We start from the raw sequence: 12,111 nt of genomic DNA on the forward strand, positions 1-12,111 counted from the left end.
TAGTCAAAGCTACAGTTTTTACTTAATTTTTTTTCAATTCAGTACTGTCATTGATAGCTGGTGAAAAGAGAATTTCTTAGTATGAAAATAAATATCAGATTTTTTATCTTATGTTATAGCAAACCTCTACAATGAGCTTTCTGTAAAGTATTGAACTCTCTTGTCGCCAACATGTCGTTTAATAAGACACTGTGTTTCATGGTTCTGTTGAAATAGCTATTGCAAGGTGAGTTTGAGCAATTTACACTATGTTTTGGTAAAAAAAGCAAATTTTAATGTGTCAGTTAGATGAATAGATGCATTACTCAAATCTCGTCACTGATGATATTTCTCTGAAGAAAAAAAGTTTTACAACTCATATGAATATTGATCACTAATTCTGTTGCAATTTCAAGGGAAGCTTGTAACCCAGTGTATATTTAATAATGAATAGCTGGGACGGAAACTTACCGAAGGATTTCCTTTCTACATCTCAGTAGCCTAATATTTGACACATGAAAAAGTGCAGCAAATAGTGTACCATATTTCCGCTCCTATCACTGTATAGAGTGAGGGAGTGAATCTCCTTACTACAAATACTTTTAATTCATCAGTGATACTGACTTGGACGAGTAGGTTGACAAGTTTCTGCAAGTTGTCAGTGTTTTCACAACTTCAAAGTTGGGAAAGAGTTTTATTGGGTCAGTTCTACTCCGCTGTATTAGAAATAATAAATTTGGTGCCTGTGTATCTGTGGATATCAGTGTTACAGAAACATGATAATCATTATGCTATGAACTGCTTGAGAATGCTCATTAAGGTTAAAATAGATTATAAATACATATACTCTATCTTTAACACATCAAAAGACATTTATGGTGAAGAAGCTCATCGCTTCACTCGGGATGGGGACAGGAACAAACTGATAGTACACTATTTGCTGCGAATTACATTCACATTTCCCAGATGAAGAACAGGGAGAAAACCTTTTGGCAAGTTTCCATCCAAGTGGTTCATATTAAAAATTCTATAGGCTGTCGGATTCTGCCAAAATTACAACAGAATTGGCGAGTTGTTTTTGTCTGAATTTTTAATATTTTCTCATTTGAAGAAGCATCATCAATTATGAATAATGGCCATGTTTCTGAAGTTGCCAGGTTTAATTTTGCTTATTTGAAAAAAAAAAATTCTAATTTGGATAAACTCGTCTCGCAGTGGCTACTGCGACATAGTTCTGAAACTGTCATATCAGACAAGCAGTTTGCAACCAGACAGGTCAGTAGCTTACGTCAAGCCTCGTTGTTTCGGTTTGCAGTGACATCAGATAAGTATTTTGATGTTATATAAATGGAAGGTGGAGGAGGAGGAGAAAGTAAAGGAAAGGCAAGGAACTACTGATGTCAGCTACATCGGGACTTTTTGGAGTCAGGGACGACGAGTGAAAATATGTGCCCGACTGGGTTTCAAACCCGGGATCTCCTGCTTAATAGGCGGTTGCGCCATCCGGACACAGTGTTTATCACAACTGTGTGGACTATCTCGGAACGTCTCCCGACCGGCCCGCATTCCCACCTAGTGCCACCTATCTGCAATCCTCGTCCATGTCCTCCATGTTCGCTGAACAAGCGAGGTGGCGCAGTGGCTAGCACACTGGACTCGCATTCTGGAGGACGACAGTTCAATCCCGCGTCCTGCCATCCTGATTTAGGTTTTCCGTAATTTCCCTAAATCGCTCCAGGCAAATGCCAGGACGGTTCCTTTGAAAGGCCACGGCCGACTTCCTTCCCCTGCCTTCCCTAATCCGATGAGACCAATGACCTCGCTGTTTGGTCTCCTGCCCCGAACACCCCCATCCATGTTCGCCACTTTCAGATTCCTGCAGCAGGTTAATCGTAACTGTGCATCAGCACTGAACACGGTGGATTCATTGTCCATCGATGCAAATCAATTATATGAATGTGTGGTGTCTCTTCTTTCTACCATCGTCAGCGAGGTCGCCGAATCTCTCGCCAATTGAGAACGTTTGGAGCATTGTGGACGGTGCCCTCCAACCAGCTCGGGATTTTGTCGCATTAATGTGCCAATTGGACAGAATCTGGCTCGATATCCGTCATGAGGACATCCAACACCTTTATCAATCAATCCCAAGCCGAATAACTGCTTGCATAAGGACCAAAGGAGAGCCAACGCCGAATCTCTCGCCAATTGAGAACGTTTGGAGCATTGTGGACGGTGCCCTCCAACCAGCTCGGGATTTTGTCGCATTAATGTGCCAATTGGACAGAATCTGGCTCGATATCCGTCATGAGGACATCCAACACCTCTATCAATCAATGCCAAGCCGAATAACTGCTTGCATAAGGGCCAAAGGAGGGCCAACGCTTGTCTGCACATGTGCATCACATCTACCTATTTCTGTCCTGTTCAGATAATTCCTTTGTGGTGCGTCATTTTCTTTTGTCTTGGAGTATATTTCTAGAAGACTCTCTTTCGTTCTTCCAATGTGTCTTCACATGCTTATTCCCACCACGGTTCTTTCGTGTTTTTCTTCCGCAGATCGGCATTGTATGACCTTTGCTCCCAGTTGACTGCCCTGTCTTTTTCCCGTTCTTGGATCATTTTTATGTCAGTTTTCCGAAGGTGTGTACTACTGCAGTGTGCTCTTTTGGGAGAAATTTAACTTTGAAACGAACAAGAAAGTGATCCGAGTCGACATTTGCGACTTGGCTGATTAGTACACCGTGAACTTCTTTCTGAGAATGTTATGTGATGGATTTGATGCTCGTCAAGCAGTTGTGTGGGTTACGTCCAGTTCCAGGTATTTGCTTTCTAAAATGTTTCCTCAGGGAGCTCGAAATGAGTTTCAGAATCTTTTGTTGACACAATTCAATGAATTTAGCCCCATACTTGTTGGAGAATTTATGTGCTGGGAAATTGCTAACGGTTTTGTGGTTTCTCTTTTTCTACAGCAAGTTGTGCGATGAAACCGCATATCAGGGTTCTTAACTCTTTTCGTCACTGTATGTAAAACTAAAACCAACGTATAGTAGCTGCATAAACAATACGGTGCAGCTCTACTTTTATTTTCATTAGAAATTTTATACTACTCGTGATTTATTTACTACAATGACAAAATTAATTTGCTGTTTGCAATATTTTATATAAATACACAAGACTGGGCAAAAATATGTAAACATTTTGAGAAGTGTGTGACTAAACATAAATGCAAATGCTAGACATGCCTGGAGATTGCACAGCTATATTTGACCACGAATGGCACCTGTGCAATGTCCTCGATACACTACAAGAGCCCGTCGTGCTTAGAACAACGTGCGTTATGTGAATTCAAACATCGGCACATTGCTGGTGCCTCGTATGGTTGTGCTTCTATAACCAAGATAGCCCAAGCGTTTGGTGTTTCGAGAGGCACCGATATAAGATTTAAACCGCGAACCGGATAGAGGGAAAAGATGATCTAATAAGTTGCAACGCGGAGGAAAGTGTGTGTTGAGTGATCGTGACAAACGGTTATTGAAGAGGATCGTGACGAAAAATAAGAGTCCGACAGCTAAAAACGCCACATCAAAACTGAATGTCACCTTCACGAACTCTGTCAACACCGAACTAACAAGAAAGGAGCACCATAAGCGGGGAAGATATGGTGCCAAAGGCATAAACCTGTACCATGCAGCAATGCAAGAAAGTCGTTTGATCGGATGTGTCTTTTTTCACACTGTTTCCACGTTCTGACTGAGTTTATGTCCCGAGGGTGAAACGTGGCGAGAGTTCAGTCGTGATCTGGGCAGCCATACCATGGTATTCCATGGGCCCCATGACTTATTTGCGAGAGGTTACTACTGCCAAGGATTATGGAACCATTTCGGCTGATCAGATCCATCCCATGGTACAATGTTTGCTCCTCATTGGGGATGCTATGTTCCAAGACTACAGGGCCCCTGTTCACACAGCTCTCATTGTCCAGTACTGGTTGTGTGAACTCGATGATGAAATGCAGCAGCTCCCCTGTCCACCACTCAGTGTTATTGAGATTTTGTGGTCTGCTTAGGAGAGACGAGTGCGTGGTTGCTATCCACCTCTGTCATCCCTTCTCCCAATAGCCACTACTTTGCAGGAAGAACGGAATAAGATTCCATTGAAAACCATACAGACTCTGTATATATCCACACCGATACAACTGCAAGCTGGTTCGAAAACCAATGGTTTTCGTACAGCTTGTTGGACACGGTAATGTGTTGTGTTTTTTGTGGTTACGTATTTTTGTCCAACCACTGTAGCTCAATCTCGTATTAATTGTCAGTAGTGCTTTATTTTTATTGAACCTACTGCAAAATTAGCTAAATCCAAGTAGAAAAAAATGCATGGACTTAGTTTTACGAAGGAAAGGGGAGGACACAGATTTGTTAGGTGCGGCTGGGACGTAGGCTCACCTCTTTACGGCCCTGGTCACATGGACGAAAGACTATTTAAGAAGATTTTATCGAAGAAGATTTTAACTGTCGTTGAACAGGAGTCCGGAATTATGGCCAGTAAGTGGCATCATCTTCAAAAAGAAACAGAAACCTCTGCAGAATACGCAGACAGTTTTACTCAGATCATCTGCATCTTGCATAACATAATAATCAATAAAGATGGCCCCGACGTCTCCTTTGAATTGTGCATTGACCGGAACAGAACAGTAAACAGTACTTTGACAGCATGCTTCCAAAATGATACAGCGAGCAGTAGTGCTTCAAGAAGTGCGAGAAGTGTCAGAGAAGCGTCCAGAAACTGTATCAACAGTCATTAATGAAAAGTTACGTCATCAACAATTTATTGAATATTGTAACTACTGTGGTCATCATTTCATCATCGGAATTATAAAATTTGTGCATATTTCGGATGTAATAATGTACCAAACTGTTTGTGTTATTTATTTGTAGCTATTGCTGTAGTTATTTATTTCACTTTTTTTACTTACTGTCTGTTCCACAATCTTGGGCTGGATAGCTAGTTCATTACTAGCTTAATGTAGCCGATCCCTGCTGTGGTAGTGTTACCCCATAACATGGGGCATTCAGATTCATAATTCACGAGTCTTTCGACATCCACCACAAGAAACCGCACCAAACAATCGCACGAAAACACCAACTCGCTTCCGTCTACAGGCACCTGTCTGCAGTCTAAACGCGCACAGCGCTGACATTCTTATACCAACCCCCTCACCCCCTACCCATCCCAACTGTCCCGCGAGTACAGCTTCTAGTCGCGCATCATCTCTTGGCTCTGGAGCGGATCACAGGCAGTGTAAATTCAGTCTAAGAACGAATTGACATACTGATTTCTGCTTGGTAGGTCTCCAGTTCAATGAACTTGTTCACTGTTAAGTGCACAATATGAACGTAATATAATCCGATGCGACCAAACAAAAATCAGTCAAACAATATCTGTTCGGATATCCTGTATGAACATGCCTTGTTTATGAGGCGACACTGGACTTTTATAGAAGGCTTTCCACAATCCAGCAACAACAACATCAAGTGAGCTCCGCTATCTACTGCCTTGTAGATCGTAAGAATCAACAGTACAAGCAGAGTCTAAGAAGTCCCTTATTTACACTGCAGCCTTGCTGATGGGACATTGGTGTTCACTGTTGGCACATCGCATCTTACTGAGAGCCTTATTATATTTATCCTGCACCCTCACTGGTAGCACATTCTCATCATGGATGCACCTCGCTTTGGACCGAGAATCTTTACCCTATCACTGCTCACATCATTAGCTAAGTGGAGTGCTTGCAGTGTATGAAGCAAAAACCATATTCTCTCCAGTGGCAGCTCATGTGAAATTACACCAGAATACTACAATGTGGTGACCTCCAGCCTTTACAATTGCAATGGTGGCAATCGTAACTGAATTGAATATATTAATTTTACATGTATAAAATGACCAGTTTAAATATTTTTAAATTTCATAAACAATAATTTAACATTGCGAGGAATAGAACAAAATGAAAAAAGTCAGAACTGACAGGAGTCGAACTTGGGGTCCACACACTACAAGTCTTTGCTTTATACCACTCAGCCAAAGTGGGTTATTAGGTTGGAGCTTAAAAAATCTCTCATACTCTATGCTTACACAGCACACTATTTGCAATTTCAAAGAAATATGCTGTGAGCAACGTAGTACTCGTAAAGCCGGAAGGGATGATGCCACATCAGCAGATGCGTAGTAGAAAACAGGAACTGCATCGCTTCTCTGAACTGATCGTAGCACGGTTGACTGCCATTTCAGCACTCGACACTGGTTTCTATGGTTCAAATGGCTCTGAGCACTATGCGACTTAACTTCTGAGGTCATCAGTTCCCTAGAACTTAGAACTGATTAAACCTAACTAACCTAAGGACATCACACACATCCATTCCCGAGGCAGAATTCGAACCTGCGACCGTAGCGGTCGCTCGGTTCCAGACTGTAGCGCCTAGAACCGCATGGCCACTCCGGCCGGCACTCGTTTCTAGTCCTCACGGACAGAGCACTACAAAACATGCTTCCGTCAGTTTTATTTGTATACGATCACACACATTAGAAGAGAAATGGCAATTCTAGTGCAATCTCTGATTCGCAGTAGAAGAGAAATGGCGTAAACTAGTGCGATTTTTTTTTTAATTTGTAGTAAGGTCTTATGGGGCCGAACTGCGGAGGTCAGCGGTCCCTAATCTTACGCACTACTTAATCGAACTTAAACTAACTTGCTAACGACAACACACACATCCATGCATGAGGGAGGACTCGAACGGGGTAAGCCACACGGGCAGTGACAAGACGCCTTACACCGTGCGGATAACCCCATGCGGCTCGCAAGCGAAATGGCATAGTTTTAATGCGATGTTTACAATGTCCTGCAGCACATTAGCCGCCACTGATTCTCTCCATCGTCTAACAACACGAATAGTGATTGATGCACACCAAAGATGTGGTTATCAGAAAGAAGAAAGAAGAAGTCTTGGTGCATCCTTTGAATGAAGATACCACCAGTTGTAACAGTAGCTCAAAAATTAACCATAGTACTTTATAAGACAGTAATAAATGTCACAACAAATTTTCCAGTTATTTTAAGTGTTATTGAACCAGAAATAGTTAAACATATGACGTTTTGGCAGCAACATTACTAATGCAATTTCTGAGAACAACGATTAGTACAATCACTTATTTCGTCAGTGTTTATCCAAATCTATTTTGTGTATTACATCTGCCACTTGTGCGTTATTGTCCTGATACTTTATCGAAAAATAGAAAACGATGAATTAGCTGTACACGAGGAATCAATTTCCAAAAATTATTACACCTTATTTACCCACAATGAAACAGATGTGATGATCTGTATGCCTCTGATTCCAGATAGCTCTGCGTCCAAACACAACTGAAATAATTGTCTATTTAAAACAGTCACATGTAGTTCTTATTTGTCTGCATATCGTGTTTTTATTGGTAGGGTAATGGGAAAATGCGATCAGACTACCAATGAAACTGCTTACAAAACACGCGTGTGAACCATCCTAGAATACTGCTCAGTATGTCTGGGATCATACCAGCAGATATTTAACATATGCAAAGAAGGGCATTATGGATACGTAGTAGAGGTTTTATTTATCCTCGTAAGTAGCCGATGCTATTGCTCGCTGGAGTTATGTTCACGTAGCGATATTTGGCAGAGGTTTCTCCGACTGGAGCTTGTGGAAACTACATCAGTTCCCCCACAAAGTTTTTCAGTCTCCATAAAAATCATCATACATGACGCAATATACGCACTATAATTCTACAAGAAATAAATGCCAGTGAGGTAGGTCAGTGGAAATAATCGATTTACCAATCAACTGTCGTATATGTTACCTCTGGCACAAGTCTATGTCTCGCTTCTGTGTTGTCAACGAAACTCTTTTAATAATGTACAAAGCGTGTACAGAATAATTACAGAAATAATTCTGTGTACTTTAACACTGTCTGCGTTATTCTATGTGATGTACAAATCCTACCCATATAATTTGTGACTCTGACAACGAAGAAACAAGTTTCACTGTGGCAATTTATTTCATGGTCAGTAAACAACGTAATCTAAAAGACACATGGAGGTTTTTCATAGTCTAGGTGATACAATAGTGAATTATTACCAATCACGCTGCGTTCTGTACACACCACTTTATTTCCACGTAGTGTCCGTTCGGTACGAAAGCACAGAGTGTACTAACTACAGCTCCAGATGATACCGTATACATCGTCCATAAGTGCTATTATTGTTCAGGGTCTCCACAGAGCCCGCTCATGGAGTGCACAGCATGATTGGAGGCGCTATCACTGTGATGAATGACTGCTGCCGCTTATGTGAGTTCGTAATCCCTGAGGTGTCGCGGCAGGTGTCGTGTTTGGCGGAATGGAGGTTGGAGATGACGCTTCATCGTCTACAGTTGCCGGCTGTTACGTGGGTGACGTCTGCTGTTAATGTTCCGTTGGCGTGGGCAGCGACGACGAAAATGGTGTGGAGCTGGTGGAGATCTGCCATGGCCAAAAAGTTGATGGCCACCACTGTCAGTTCGCCGTTGACCTCCTTCTGGAAGGCGTCGTCATTGTGGCTGATGACTCAGTATGGGCCCATATAGGGGGAAGGGGGGGGGGGGGGGTGCAGGTCGAACCGTGTCGTCGCACAGCATGACAAACTGCATTGTGGCCAGCGCCTTGTGTACGAAGGTAGCCGGTGCCGTGGCAATAGGATGTCGAACGACTGAAGTCTTCTCCGTATCGCTTTTGGTAATTGGTAATGGTTGGGGGTTATAGTCCGTGGGTGGCGAGAAAAGGTCCACCAATAGTTACAATGTGTCTGCGTGTAGCAATTCGGCAAGCAAAGCCTGTAGGTATTCTTTTGCGGCAGTGCACACCCCTAGCAAGACCCAAGGGAGCACTTCTGCCCATTCGCCAATGTGACACACAAGCACTGCTTTCATTGTTGTGTGCCACCTCTCGACAAGACCATTACTCTGTGGGTGGTATGCTGTCATATGCCAGTACTCGTTGCTGTACGTGCTGCATAATACATCAAACAGTGAAGCCTCAAACTGTCGTCCTCGGTCTGTTGTTACGATAAGTGGGCAGGGGAACCAGACTATCTGTGTATGCATAAAAACTAGCTGTGGCTTCCACTGTCATGTCGGTCAACAGTGTCGCTTCAACCCATCGTGTCACGGGATCAGTTATGGAGAGGATGTATTTTTGTCCTGATGATTCTGGTACACGGCCGACGAGCTCCGGATGAATGTGACTAAATCATCTTTGTGGAACTGTGAAGTGGCCTAGCGGCGGCTGCGCATGATGACCAACTTTGTTTGCCTTTTTTGACAGGCAGTGCACACGTATGTCCATACTTTGCAGCCTCTTTTCACGTTTTACCATACAAAGCAGTCAGTGACAAGCTTCATTGTGGGCCGTATTCCTGCAGAGAGAGGTTATGTAAGGACCGAAAAATGGATTTGCGATAGGACACAGGAATCAGTGGCCATCGTTTTCCAATCGTAGTACCAAAGAGTAGAAATGAATTTGTCTCTGGTACCTGGTGCTGTTCAATCTTCAAATTGGATGCCAGGTCAGAAGCGAGCACCGTAATTGACGGATCCGACGTCTGTTCCCATGCCATCTGGAGATAGTCCAGTTGATGCGATATGGTATCGACCTGTATGTAGAAGGTAGAACACTAATATGTTATCTGTCTGTAAGTAGCGGACGTCCATAGTAAATTGAGAAATATAGTCCAAGTATCTAAATTGTCTCAGAGTAACTCATGTCAACTGATGTCAAATCGCGTCCGTGACTGGTTTAGGGTCTTTATATATCATAATCGCTCGCCGGCAATATCACTGAAATAGCCGATTGCTTGATAGATTGCTAAAAGTTCTCAGTGAAATGCTGCTTACTGCGTTTGGGCTTATGGGAGCTTTTTACAGAAAAACTGGAGCAGCTGCACTTACTTGTCAGTGGTTTGTTTGGGGGCCACCACTGTTTCTACCTTGCTGGTGTCAGTAGTAATTGTAAGAGAAATTCACCATCCCAGGTGGGCTAAAGCCACTGCTGAAACCAAACTGTCGACTGAATGTACGAAAGCCACTTGCATGTCTTCAGTCCACGTGATCCGGCGATGTCCATGGGTGTTTGGTTTTAATGCATCAGTGAGGAGAGCCTGGATCCCCACTGCATATGGGATGTTTCGCTGGTAAAACTTTAAGATGCTGAGATACCACCAGAGTTCGTGGAATGTTTGTGGTCATGGAAGATTTCGTATAAGCGGCAACCAGTCTATTGAGTGTATTCATGAAGCGGCGATGGTGTATCCAACAAATGTGACTTGTTTCTTGTGAATCTGCAGTTTGTCCTTGTCGATTTCAACCCCTGCTTCATCTAAGGCACCGAGCACTTGTTTGAGGTACCCGTCATATGCTTCACTGTCTTTGGAGAACACTAGTACACACTATGTGATCAAAAGTATCCGGACACTCCCAAAAACATACGTTTTTCATATTAGGTGGATTGTGCTGCCTGGTGCTCCATATCAGCGACCTCAGTAGCCAATAGATATCGTGAGAGAGCAAAATGGGACGCTTTGCAGAACTCACAGACTTTGCATGTGGTCAGGTGACTGGGTGTACCTTGTGTCATACGTCTCTACGCGAGATTTCCACACAAACATCCACAGGTCCACTGTTTCCAATGTGATAGTGAAGTGGAAATGTGGACACGTACAGCACAAAAGCGTACAGGCCGACCTCGTCAGTTAACTGACAGAGACCGTCGACAGTTGAAGAGGGTCGTAATGTGTAATTGGCAGACATCTATCCAGACCACCACACAGGAATTCCAAACTGCATCAGGATCCACAGCAAGTAATGCGACAGTTAAGTAGGAGGTGAGACAACTTGGATTTCATGGTCGAGCGGTTGCTCATAAGCCACAAATCACGCTGGTAAATGCCAAACGACGCCTCGCTTAGTGTAGAGAGCGTAAAATATTGGACGATTGAACAGTGGAAAAACGTTGTGTGGAGTGACGAATCACAGTAAACAATGAGGCGATCCGATGGCAGGGTGTGGGTATGGCGAATGCCCGGTGAACATCTGTCAGTGCAAGTAGTGCCAACAGTAAAATTCGGAGGCGGTGGTGTTATGGTGTTCATGGACAGGGCTTGCACCCCTTGTTGTTTTGCGTGGCACTATCACAGCACAGACGTACATTGATGTTTTAAGCACCTTCTTGCGTCTCACTGTTGAACAGCAATTCAGGGATGGCGGTTGCATCTTTCGACACGATCGAGCACCGGTTCATAATGTACATCCCTGCAACAGACTGGCATGCTCAGAGTCCTGACCTGAATCCTATAGCACAGCTTTGGGATGTTTTGGAACGCCGACTTCGTTCCATGCCTCACCGACCGACATCGACACCTGTCCTCAGTGCAGCACTCCGTGAAGAATGGGCTACCATTCCCCAAGAAACCTTCGAGCACCTGGTTGAACGTATGCCTGCGAGTGTGGAAGCTGTCATCAAGGCTAAGGATTGGCCAACACCATATTGAAAACCAGCATACCCGATGGAGGGCACCACGAACTTGTAATTCATTTTCAGCCAGGTACCTGGATACTTCTGATCACATAGTGTATCATCCATGTAGGCGTAGCAATTGGGCACTTTAAAGAACACACCACCGATGAAACACTGCCACGTCTGCATGGCGCTTTTGAGGCTGTATAACATTACCAAAAATTCAAACAAACCGATAGGCATGATGATGGCAGTATTTTTAATATCGTCTGGCTGCATGGGAATCTGGTAGGATGTTTTCTTGCAGTCTTTGACGGAAAACACAGTACCCTCAGCTAGTCTGAGTAAAGTCTTGAATAATCGGTACTGGGAGGAATCATGCACACTTCGAGCATTCAGTGTATGATGATCACTGCACATGCAGATTGGTCCATATTACTTTCGAACCGCTTTTATTTGTGAGGCCCATGGGCTGAAAGATTGTCGAAGCACAACATATGACTTCATTTGATCGACTGCTTCTTTAGTAGTGTTGTGTTTTTGAGGATCTAGTCT

This window comes from Schistocerca gregaria, chromosome 5 (assembly GCF_023897955.1).
Source record: "Schistocerca gregaria isolate iqSchGreg1 chromosome 5, iqSchGreg1.2, whole genome shotgun sequence".
NCBI lineage: Eukaryota > Metazoa > Arthropoda > Insecta > Orthoptera > Acrididae > Schistocerca > Schistocerca gregaria.